At 47.5% G+C, this 12,728-nt stretch overlaps 1 pseudogene; it reads left to right on the top strand.

Annotated features, from left to right (window-relative positions):
• The window catches only part of LOC139825811 (dynein axonemal heavy chain 9-like), a 248,318-nt pseudogene that overhangs the window by 82,427 nt on the left and 153,163 nt on the right, over positions 1-12,728 (top strand).

Genomic DNA, 12,728 nt, shown 5'->3' with positions numbered 1-12,728 from the left:
TGGGCCTGGGCCTCATCTTGGCAAGACGCAGAATTTGACCCCCTGAAGACAAGCGGCCTCTGGCAGCCCAGGGACACGTACTGAGAGAGGCAGTGGCCGTGGTCACTGTGCTGCTGCTTGTGTTTTGCCCGAAGGTACGACCGGACCAAGCTGTCGCTGAAGGAGATCACGAACGTGCAGTATGTGTCGTGCATGAACCCGACGGCGGGGAGCTTCACCATCAACCCTCGGCTGCAGGTAAAGCCCTGCACAACGGCAGGTGCATCGCTGGGTTTATTTTGGGGTGGATCATTTAAACGTGAGGTTAGAGGACAACCACTGGCAGATCCTGCTGTTGTTTTATCAGTACAAATGGCACGAATCTGTCGAGTGACTGTGATTCCTAATAGTGAAGCACCGAACTGGGTCCCTTATTCCCTTGTTTGTTTTTCCTCGCATTCTGCAGCTCCGTCAGAGGAGGAAGTCAAAAGTTGCCAGCCAGCTTAACACCTACTTTCAGGACAACCTTCTGGTCCATACAGGCAGATTTTGCCTTCATTTAGCTCGTATTTAGCTCTGAAGCATGGTGCATTAACGCCGCCTGCTTTCCAGAATTGTCTGCTGCAGCTGTCAGTAAAAAGAGGTGTGGGGGAGAAACCCAAACGAAGAAAACAGACAAAACTAAAAAAAAACCCAAGCCACACCAAAACACAACAACAACAAAAACCCCAACAAACCCCAAACCAAGCAACCAAACAAAACCAACAAAACAAAGAACACCAAAACCAACCAACCAACCAAATCCCCCCAAAAACCTAACCGAACAAAAAAACCCCAAGCCAAACAAAAAGCAGTTCAAGCGCTGCTGATAACAGAAGATTTGGGAAGAGATCTTAAACATTAGACTTTGATTTTTGGGAGCTGCCAACCGATGGAGGGACTGGGTAGCAGTGAGCAAAATTCATTTCATCATGGAGAAACCTAATGACCAGAGTCAGCTTGGACCCTGGCTCCTCTTCAGCAAGGTGTGGAGTTAAAATGAAGTGTCCCATGGGCAACTTTGCAAGTTCCAAATTAGTAAAGAGGTCCTCTGGGAGATGGCACCTTCCAGGGGCTGCTCTTAATAGAGACAGTGACTGGGCTTTGTCAGAGGTCGGTGGGACCTTCAGAGCCCTTTGGCTCTTCAATGGACTGCACTTCCAGTGTAGCATTGGTGAGATGCAGTTGAAAATCCCTGGTTTAGTGAGCAGAGTGATGTCACTTCCCACCTGAGCTCTGCTGGCAAACTGGGAGAGGGAAATAACCTTGTTCAGGTGGACTGCAAATCAGAGAATCATAGAACAACCCAGGTTGGAAGGGACCTCAAAAGATCATCTGGTCCCGCATTTCATGGGAAAGGGAGCCTAGATGAGATTATCACAGCAAATCCCCAAGGGCATTTTGCTTGAAAGGTGTTTTTCTACCTCTCTGACCTTTCCATGCCTTCCTTTCTCTCCCTCAGCGTCACTTCTGTGTCTTCGCGCTGTCCATCCCTGGGCAGGATGCCTTGTCCAGGATCTATAGCACCATTTTAACGCAGCACCTGACAAGTGGGAATTTCTCGGGGGCTGTGCAAAAATCAGCTCAGCAGCTGATTGCCCTTGCCCTGGGACTGCACCAGAAAGTAGCCGCTACATTCCTTCCAACAGCCATCAAGTTCCACTACATTTTCAACTTGAGAGACTTCTCCAATATCTTCCAAGTAAGTGCAGTTGCTGTCCTGTGGGACTTGAAGCTTGTCCCGATGCTACAAGAGGCTGCGGAGCTGTGTTCCTCTAGCTCTGGTGGGCAGAATGCAGTCTCCTACCTAAAAATGACACAGCACGTGTGTGCCCTGAGTAAAGTGGGTGACCTTAGGCCATTCCTTAATTCCTTGTTAGTTTTGGATGGATTCCAGAACCATTGCCCATGGCTTTGAGAAGCTTAGTTACTTTCCAGCCTCTTGTGGTCAGCGGGGAGGGATGAGTAGTTCCAGATGGATGTGCAGGTTTGGGGTGGGTTGAAAGGCCCTCTGGCTGTAGAAGGGACCAGCTGAAGGGAGCTTTGGGCTTCCGACTTCAGCACTTAAATGACTGATGGTGAGTGCGATGGAGCTGCGCTCATCTTTGGGAGCCTCAGTTCCACACGTGTAAATGTGGGGATTAATGGCACTGTTCCACCACACAGGCAAATTATTTGATTGTACTGAAGCAGGTGGTGGATAGTTAGTGGGTTACTGGCCCTGAAGTTAGATCCAGCTTAGCTTGTTGGCCTGTACTGGCATGTCCTCTTAGCTTCTTGATGGTCAGATGCTCAGTATGTGCATGAAGGGTGGCATTTAAAAAGGTGATAATTGAATCAAACCCAGCTTTGACTTAATTGCTAAAACTGAATTTCCACCAGAGCCAGTTCTGTACCAAGGGGAAGTTGTTCAGATTTAGAAATATTTTCTTCCAACAACGGAGAGACTTTTTTTTCCCCTGAAATCTCATACTTTGAAGCAGTAGATATTACTGCTCAAAGAGCCTTTCAGAGTTTAAGGCTGATTAGTAAAATTTGAGAAGGTTCTCAGCAGCCGAATCGAGAGGTTTGGAACACCATAAACTCGTGTAGAACCCCGGTTTGTAACTTGTTGCTGTCCTTCTTAACACCTGTTCTCCTAAGTACGTACTGAAAGTTTGGTGCCTTGTGGTCTGGTCCATCACACAAGAACTGAAGTAATGACGTAGTGGGAAATGCAAAAACAGGGCCTTGAAAAAGTTAATAACTCTTTTGTGCCAAGAAAGAATCAGACCTGTCACTTATGCTCAGCTAAACATCAGCAGCTTTTGATGTTAGATGTGGGTCGTGTTAACTCCTGACTTCTAGTTAATCTGTGCTTTGAAAGGCAGAGAGAGAAAAGCAGCATTTCCATGGGAAGCTTTAATTTTAACTGTAACCTGCTTGAAAGGTGCTCAGGTTGTGGGATATTAGGAAATGTCCTGCCAGGTCTGGATGCTGGGGCAGGAGCAGCGACTGAGCTCAGGTGTTGTTTTGTTTATCACGTGGCTTCAGGAGTGGGGGAGTCTGGCTCCTGGGCTTCATAATGTTTATTTAAATAGTGGTCCAATTTTTCTTGAAATCCTTCCTTACCTTTTGGATTCATTCTTGATTATTCCTTCACATTAAATATTCTTGAGTTTTTGAGATCTCCTGATATCCTGTTTGTCCCTACGGGAACACAATTTTCTTCCTGAAATTGAGTGTGAAAGAAGCTCTGGACTCCGGGAATGCATTTCCATGTGTTACTTTCAATCTTCATAAACTCATAATTTAGCTCACACTCTCTTGTCCAAACCCTTCTTGTGCAGTGCTGGCTTCAAAGTCAGGTCAGGCTGATCAGCCAAGTTTTGAATGTTTCCATGACTGGAGTTCCCATAACCTCTCCGACCCTTGTCACACCACTAAACCCACTCCACGGTGAAGCTGATATATTTTTATTTCAGTTGGAATTTCCCTTCCTGCAGTTTGTTACCTCTTGTCCTTTTGCTATACACCTCCAAAAAAAATTGGCTCAGTCTTCTCTATAACTCCCTATTAGGTAGTTGTAGACAGAGTCAAAGAATCACAGAACAGTTTGGGTTGGAGGGACCTTCCCAGCTCCCCCAGTGCCACCCCTACCATGAGCAGGGACATCTTCACCAGCTCAGGGTGCTCAGAGCCCCATCCAGCCTGGCCTGGGATGTCTCCAGGGATAGAAACAGAATTAAAATTCCCCTTCACCTTTTCCCCGAGCTGAACAAACCGATTTCTCTCAGCCTTTCCTTGCATGTCCTGTCCTCCACCATTTTATGACCTTGGTGGCCTCCGTTGAACTCGTTCCAGTATGTCAATGTCTTTCTTGTCCTGGGGGCCCCAAAAGTGGATTGAACCTCACACAGCTTTTGTCTGCCTGTCAAGGTCCTTCCCTTTGCGTTCTGCGTGGTCAGTGCCAGCTGCAGCCCTGCTGGGAGAGCACTGCTGGCTCCCGCATGGAGACACCCACTGCCCCGGTACCAGCCCCTGCGGAGCACTGGAGCTCCAGTGAGACCTCGGAGCCTGCTGGGCCAGCCAGTTCTCCACCCACCTTCCAGTCTGCCATGGCCCATGACCCTTGATATGATGCTAACTGGGAAAAAAAAAAAAGATAAAGGAATAAACAACCCCCTTTTCCTGGTTAGGGACATGTGAGTTTCCTTAGCTTGTGGGCAGATGGAGAACTGGTGGATGTAGCTCGGTGCATGTTGCCTTTTTCAAATTCCTTTTAATCCCAGACAAGCAATCAAACACCGCCTGCACAATAGCTGTGTGTGTGAAGGGCATTTGGAGATTGTTGTTTTACCGACTGTTCTGTAGTTATACAAGCGGCCAATGACAACTGTTAAAGGCACAAAGCACGTAGAAATTGCAGCTGTGGAGGGGTCAGCCCCTGGACTTGCTGCCGCTGTGCTGTGATACTGCTGGCTCTGCACAGGTCCTTAAAATGGCTCCATTTGCAGCCTGTCCAGTGGCTCTGTTGTTATCTCACTATTATATACATACTGTTATATACATATACATATTATATATTAATGCTGCACCTACCAACCTTAGAAGCCCAGCTTGATTCCCTTTGTCAAAACTGCCTGACAGCTCTTATGACAAGGAGTCCTGTGCTAATTACCTCATTACAAAACACTCCAAGAACTTGTATCTTAATTGCTGCAGCTAATGAATTTGGACATTGTACGCATGTGAGTGTTGCACAGAACAAGGAAGACGGCCCCAAATCAAGTCAGCAATAATTCCTTTCAACAGGTACAGGTCCTTACTGCTCTCATGTTTTCCCTTCTGCACCCAAGACCCATTGCCACCTGGCTCCAGCTGGTCAGGCTGATGTCTGCGTTGCTTGGAGCGAGGGTTCAGCTGAAGGTGACTCCAGGTGTTCACTACAAATGATGGCAAAATACCAGAGAGATTTGTCAGGTATTGGTGAAACCAAAGGGAAAAGAGCAACCTATACACCCAGGGGTAGGAGGCTCGGCAGGCAGCAGTGGATTGACTTTGTCAAGCACTGTTCATGTTTGTCCTGACTGATTGGAATGATCGTCTCTGGGGGTCTGAGTATCTTCAGTGGGATTCCCTTTTGCCTGGCGAGTCGCGTCCTCTCCCCCAGCAGAGAAAAATGGGCATTTCTGTCTGTAGTGCATCAGCTCTTCCTCCTGGACAAACACGGAGAAGAGCTCAGAGGAACTGTGTTTCTGAAGCACCTCATTCACTGGAGGTGAAAGGAGTCCAAGGTGACTGTCCTCTTGTCAGACATCAGCACTTTGCAGATCTAAGGTGGGATTAGGCTCCAGTTCAAGGTGCTCAGATTCAGGTAGGTGAGGATATCCAGGTTCATCCGAGGCTGTGGAGGCCCCAAGGGTGTCCAGCGCCCCATCAGGGACACAGGTGTGGTTTCACTCTGTTGCCCAAGTGTGGGTCTCTAATGCTTTTTGAAACATGTCAGGATATCCAGCCTGGGTTCCAGCGGCTGTTCAAGGACACAGGTGTCTTCTTCTGTTGTGTGGGTTCCTGTCTGAACTGCTTGAGCCATGTTGTTTTCCAGGCTGCCCTGGCTGTACAATAGGTTTCTCCTGAGATGAACCATCTAGTTGTGTTGACTTGGGAAGGCTGTGGGAAATTCCACGTATCCCTACAGAACAATGATTTTCATCCACTGTTCTCATTTGATTTTTGTCTCTGGACATCACCTTCAGCTGGAAAACACTAAATGCCTCAGCATTACAGAATCCCACATAATCCCAGCCTGGTTGAGTTGGAGGGACCTCTGCAGATCCCCCAGTCCAAGCCCTGCTCACGCAGGGTCACAGAGCAGATCACACAGGTGGGTCCAGGCGGGTTTCAATGTCTCAGAGAAGGAGACTCCACACCCGCTCTGGGCAGCCTGGGCCGGGCTCTGGCACCTCCCAGCAAACAAGTTTCTGCTCATGTTCAGATGGAGCCTCCTGTGTTTCAGTCTGTGCCCGTTGCCCCTCACCCTGGCGTTGGGCACCACTGAACAGACTCTGGTCCATCCTCTGACACCCACCCTGAGATATTGATCCATTGATCAGATCCCTCTCAGCTTCTCTTCTCCAGCTTAACAGCCCCAACTCTCACTGAGTCTTTCCTCATCAGAAAGATGCTCCAGACCCCTACCAAACCATCTAGTTGTGTTGACTTGGGAAGGCTGTGAGAAATTCCATGTATCCTTGCAGAACAATGATTTTCATCCACTGTTCTAATTTGATTTTGTCTCTGGACTTCACCTTCAGCTGGACAGCATTAAATGCCTCAGCATTGTACTCAGTGCTGCTGCTTGTCTGGCGTCAGCTGGCCAAGGGTGAAACTTTGGTTCAGGCCCTCAAGTAGAGATAAGCTGGTCGGTCCTATGTGACACCAGGGTAATGTGTGTGTTGTGGGGGGGTTTGGCTCCCAAAGGGGAACATGAGTCTCCAGGGAGGTGGCGACTGGCAGAAGGGCTGTGGGTGAAGAAGGGGGATGAAGAGGGGAAGCCAGCACTGGGCATGGTTCCTCTGCTGAGTACACAAACACATTCGGGTCACTGCTGACCTGGGAACACACCAGGGTCTGGGCTGAAGGATGCTGCTTCCTGATTTTTAAAAAGAATAACAAGGAACCTCAAAATCTATGACCATCTTCAGCCCCCTGGGCTCGTGGCTGGTTTTAAATGACTACAGAAGGCTCAGCAAGTACCGTAATAATTTGTAATAATCTAACTTTAATTTGCTGTCACGTTTCACTGGAAATATGAGGAGGGGCTGGAAACCACAGTCAGGGATGACAGGCAAGAAGGGGCTGGAGCAGGGTTAGGCAAGGTCTGCAGGAACGGCAGCCTGGCTCCTGGTTGTTGTGAGTATATAATTTACTGTTACTGATGTTACTGCTGCAGGGGCAAGGTCACCCTTCAGTCCTTTGTAATCCTTTGGGCTCATCAGAAGGTATTATCTGTTACCTTCGCTCTGTAGTGGGTCCCGTCTGTGGTTCAAGTCCGACACTACTTTGTCTTGCACTTCTACAGCACCTTTTCGTGCCTCTGGGTCCCACCATGCACTGCAGAGTTAAATTGATTGGTACGCTCCAAGCAATTTACCCTTGATTAAAGCAGACAGGTCTCTGCAGTGACAGAGTTGTGGATTATGCTTTTTAAAAATACATTCCCCGCTGGCTCCCACCAGAGAAAGCCCTGCTGCTGTCTTTCTTTCCATCTGAAAGGGTTACCATGGTATTATGCTCTAAATTATATCTGTCATCTCTGTAAAATAATAATCATAGACCCAGCAGGGTTGTATTTTGCTTTTTATTCCTATTTCTAACAAGATTTTGAAGCAGCATGTCACATGAAGATCTGTGGCAGCTGGGGAAGAGCAGGCTCTCTCCTCCTGACAGCCAGACAGCAGCGGGGGCTCCGGCGTGTCCTGCTGCTCCACGTCGGCTCCGCTGCCAGTGAACTCCTCACTCCTTTGCATGGGGAGGGATTTTCATGTTCACCCTTGGTTGAGCTCACTAAAGAGCCCTGCAAACTTCAGGCTTGAAGCACCGAAATGCACCTTGTGTGTTACGTGCTGACATTGTGGCTGAGTTGGGAATGACGGCGGCGAGATGGGCGCAGGGTCAGCAAGAGTTTGTTTTGTGCCTTGGTCTGGCACGGTTGTTTGGCACAGCTTTACCTTGGGTTTGGCTGGCGTGTGGTTACCTGAGCCAGTCTGGTTTCACAGCTTCCCCCTCCTTCTCTCTTCCCATCTCTGCTATTTTTCTTCCTAACAGAGATCCAGGTGCCAGCAGCTGCTCTATCGCACATGGCAACCACGGTGCTATGGAACAGGCTGCCCAGGGCAGTGGTGGAGTCATCATCCCCGGAGGGGTTTGAAAGGTGTTTAAACAAGGTGCTTAGGGACATGGTTTCATGCTAGAATTAGGGTATGGTTGGACTCGATGCTCGTGAGGGTCTCTTCCAGCTGAAATGATTCTGTGATTCTATGCAGTGCCAAGGGGGTGACTGGAGCCTCTCGTCAACCCTCCCTGATATCAGAGCAGATTTAAAAATTGGCACTTTAAATAGGACTCTTGAGTTTGTGGCCCACACGCTGTTGTTGTGTTTGTCATTGTTTTCATGTCACCGCTGCTGAGGCAGCTCCAGGCTCCCCAAGAAGAACGTCAGGAGAAAGGAGAGCAGGTGCTTCATCCAGCAGTGCAGGACAGCTAGAAAGGGGTCGCTATGCTGCACTAGTTAGTATAATTTTAAATGTTATTTAGACTGCAAAGAAAAAGTTATTTATTTTTCTTGCCTGGTCTCCAGGGATGGTTCATCCACCACCTCTCTGGCCAACCTGGGCCAGGCTCTCACCACCCTCAGGGGCAGCAATTTCTTCCATATCTAGAGCGTCCCCGTCGCTCTCTGGGGACGCAGCTGGTTGCCGTGGCAGAGCCTGGTAGCTCTGCTGAGAGGAGTCGGGAGAGTCGGGTCTGTAAAGTGAAGGAAGGGGAGATGTTCAGGTGTTAAGTTAATAAACTGCTTACAGATTTGTGAAACGTGGATTTTCTTCCCTCTGAGCCTTACATTTGCTTGCATCAAGAACACAACTTTTGTGGCTTGGAGTGTCTTTAGAGTGACTTTTTTTTAGGACCTGATGGGTTTCACCTTATTCTCTTTGAGTCATCAGCTCTTCTCACTATCCTTTCTCTGAAATAAATAAAATAACAGCTTGACAGCTGTAATGACAAATGTGAAACCCAAATGATTTGAGCCATGATCCATCGAGCTGAGATGGCCTGCTTTACATTGCTTTTAATACATTTTATGTTTTGTGTGTAAATAATTAGATGTTAGGAATAAAAACTGTCTGTTTAATACATGCCATTGAAAACCCTGGGTGCTGTTAATAGGCTTAGTAATAGGTGACACCTCTTTGAAATATAATTCTTTTATGCATTTTAATAGAGTTCATGGTAAACATGCTGTCATAAGCAGACAGAAACTAATATTTCCTGCAGCCAGAATGCACCTAATTAAAATTAATTGATTTTAGAAAAAAATCATCACCGCTAAGATGTCCAAACTATCTTCTTCTTGACAAAGCAGCCGTGCTGTGGTGTTGGGATGCAGAAACCCGCCCGTCGGGCTGGTGTCTGACCCTACGCACTCTTGGAGATCAGGCTGCGCTGGGGATGCACTTTGGCTATTAAAATTGGTGTAATATATACAATTGCTTTGGGAAATTGGAGGTAACGAAGGGCACGTTCTCCAGGGGCTTCTTCAGAAGTTTATTTGCAGGTTGTTACAGTAACTCTGCATTTTGAGTGATTCAGCCCCATTCAGCCTGGATGCTGGGGAGACATCAGGCCCTTCAGGTCAAGGTGGGGTTTACTGCTGGTCTCTGCACCCCACAGGGCCTTCTGTTCTCTACCCCGGAATGTCTGCAGCACCCCCAAGACCTGGTGAAGCTCTACCTGCACGAGTCAAACCGAGTCTACCGGGATAAGATGGTTGAAGAAAAGGATTATGGTACCTTTGATAAAATCCAGCTGGAGACGGTGAAGAAATTATATGACGTAAGTGTTGAGGTTCATAACTCTGATAATAACGTACGTGCTTACAGGAAAAAGGTTCCTTGGGCAAGAGAAGTTTGACCCAAGGTCTGCCAATCTCTCACTTGCATGGAGTGTGATGCTCTTGGTGGGACACCAGGAGCAAAATCTCTGTCAACTGCTTCCTGGGCTGCCAATGTTGGTATTTGGGTGAACGATGCTCTCCCTAAGGGCACCGGGGAGAGGAGATTTCGGCTCTGTGAATTAATTAAATTATTTTATTTAAATGTCTTGAGTCTTGTGGCAAAAGCAAAAGAGTCAGATCCCCAGTCTTGGTGGGAGTAAAGTGAGATGCAGGCACAAATCCCTAGTGCTTTCCTTTTTTTCCAAAATATCTTCCTAATGGAAGCTCTAGACCTGCTTTGCTTCAGTCCTGTCATCACCCGGCAGTGTTGCCATTGGAGTCCTGCAAATATCACAGTAACGCAGACAGTGCTTTTTCCTCTGGCTGTTAATCATTGTCCATGCAACAGTGTCATGCTGTAGCTGTTGCTGTGGGGCTTTTCTTGTGCTCACATTTTCTTAAGGTGATGAGTTCTTGTGATTTACAAAAGGTCCAGAGCAAGTATTGGGGCTTTATCCTTTCCCTTTCCTTCCCTTTTGTCGCTCTTTCCCCTTTTTCAACACACAGGTGCAGCTATATGGACATTTTTTGGAACACTGTGCTTCACTTGGAAAGATGACATAGAGCTGCAGTGTTTTCTCCTTTACTTCTTATATACCTTTTTTAAAAATGATTTTTAAATTTGACAGGACATTGAGGAAACTTTAGAGCAGACCAAGCGAATGAACATTTATTGCCATTTCGCTAAAGGCGTTGGAGAACCCAGCTACAGGCCAGTTCCGACCTGGGAGGAGCTGAACAAGATCCTTGTGGAAGCCTTGGGCAGCTACAACGAAGTCAACGCTGCCATGAGCCTGGTGCTGTTTGAGGACGCCATGTGCCACGTGTAAGGGAGTTTTCTGTCTTTATGCTCTCATTGTAGCTTTTATCCATGCAGATTGTTTCCATGGAGGTTTCTGGAGGATGTCGGTATCCATTATTAGAGCAGAAGGAGCTGGAGGTGTGCAGAAGCTTCATCTGCCCACGTGGTGTGTCCTGCACAAATACTGCCCTGCTTCTCCAGCTGCTGCTGGGGGGATCTTTTGACACTGTGAGGATGCGGGGCTGTCGGATGGAGGGTCAGCATGCTGCTGGTCGTTTGAAGTCTGGTTGCTGTTACATCTTTGGCCCTTGATGCTCTGCATACGGCACAGACGTTTATTGTACATGACATTGATCAAGTGCTTTTTGTCTTCACTTGACAGCCAGCCACAGAACTAGTTACACCAGGATGTCCCTAAATGCTTTCACAACTGGGTTAGAGGCACGTTTACACAATTCTCAGTGGGATTTTCAAATGTATATAATGTGAGATTACGTGAATTCAGGCTACTAGTTTGAATGGACTGAGACACTTAAATTGCCTGGATCCTTTGGAAAGCCTGCTTGCATTCCGATGCCTGGAGGTCCAGCTGGATTCCCTGTGGAAACTGGACACGTGGGACTATATGAAAATAGCGAGCCTCCGTTGATCATTATGAAGCTATTTACATGCCTGTGGTATGGATCGTGACACGTACCTCCAGCTCTTATACATGATTTAAATGCTTGTTGGGAATTCCACAGAATCACAGAATCCCAGAATGTCAGGGGTTGAAGGGACCTGGAAAGCTCATCCAGTCCAATCCCCCATGGAGCAGGAACACCCAGCTGAGGTTCCACAGGAAGGGGTCCAGGCGGGTTTGAATGTCTGCAGAGAAGGAGACTCCACAACCTCCCTGGGCAGCCTGGGCCAGGCTCTGACACCCTCACCAGGAAGAAGTTTCTTCTCCAATTTAAGTGGAACCTCCTGTGTTCCAGTTTGTACCCATTGCCTCTTGTCCTGTCATTGGTTGTCACCGAGGAGAGCCTGGCTCCATCCTCCTGACACTCCCCCTTTATATATCTGTAAACATGAATGAGTCCCCCCTCAGTCTCCTCTTCTCCAGCTCCAGAGCCCCAGCTCCCTCAGCCTTTCCTCACACGGGAGATGCTCCACTCCCTTCAGCATCTTGGTGGCTGCGCTGGACTCTCTGCAGCAGTTCCCTGTCCTTCTGGAACTGAGGGGCCACAACTGGACACAATATTCCAGGTGTGGTCTGATTTTTGGGGGCTGAAATGCAGACCTGGCCTCAGATAATTTCTGAAGATGAACCTCCCCTGTAAATCATAGTTTTAACTGATTTTGCCTGGAAACATTGTATCATGAAGAGCAGGTTTGTGACTAAGCTAGAAGGAAGCCGCTGTCCTGCTGCACGCTTGTGTGGGTGATTTCAGGTTTGCTGGACCTGGTAACCTAATGCAGTTACTCTCATGCAAATTAAAAAAATACATATATATATATATAAATTTCTACTCCTTTTACCTAGCTGTTTAACCAGTTCTGTTCTAAGAGCTCAGCAATCTGTTCCTTTTGCGGTGCAGCGTGCTGGCTGTGCTGGGGCATGGCTTCCCTTATAGTTTGGGCATTTACTTCTTTGTATTAATGAGTCATATGCAACCTGATGTCCATTGGTGTTTCTGCTTGCAGAAAGGTGACAGTAATTTTAATCTTGTGCTTCTTTTGCACTTTACATAAATTGGGATTTTCAACAAAACCTGTCAGTATCCCTCCAGTTAATATTGTGAGTAATCGGGAAGGCGAGGTTTGAGTATTCAGCATGATTTTCACTGGAGCTGAGTGATTTCGATTCAGCGCATTTGGAAATTGCGTTTTGCTGAAACACACAAATTATTCCATCTCCAACAGCTTATGGATGACATCTTGAATTTGTTGTGAAGTTTCTGTTGGGAAAAAAAAGTAAGGGAGTTAATGTATGTGGGGAGGTGGGGGATATGGGTCAGTCACCTCCTGACCCGGGGCTCATGGTGCCCATTCCCAACGCACACCCCGTGCCCTTGCTTTTGGGGACAGCCAGCTAGAGAATGAAAAGCAGGAACATTCCAGCTCTCCACACAAGCTGGATTGCTATTCTGGGTTTAATTTCACAATCTGTGG

Source organism: Patagioenas fasciata, chromosome 29 (assembly GCF_037038585.1).
Source record: "Patagioenas fasciata isolate bPatFas1 chromosome 29, bPatFas1.hap1, whole genome shotgun sequence".
In the NCBI taxonomy this organism is placed as follows: Eukaryota; Metazoa; Chordata; class Aves; order Columbiformes; family Columbidae; genus Patagioenas; species Patagioenas fasciata.
The sequence above is the reverse complement of the archived record's forward strand: the minus strand, read 5'-3'. Positions and strand labels throughout refer to the sequence as shown.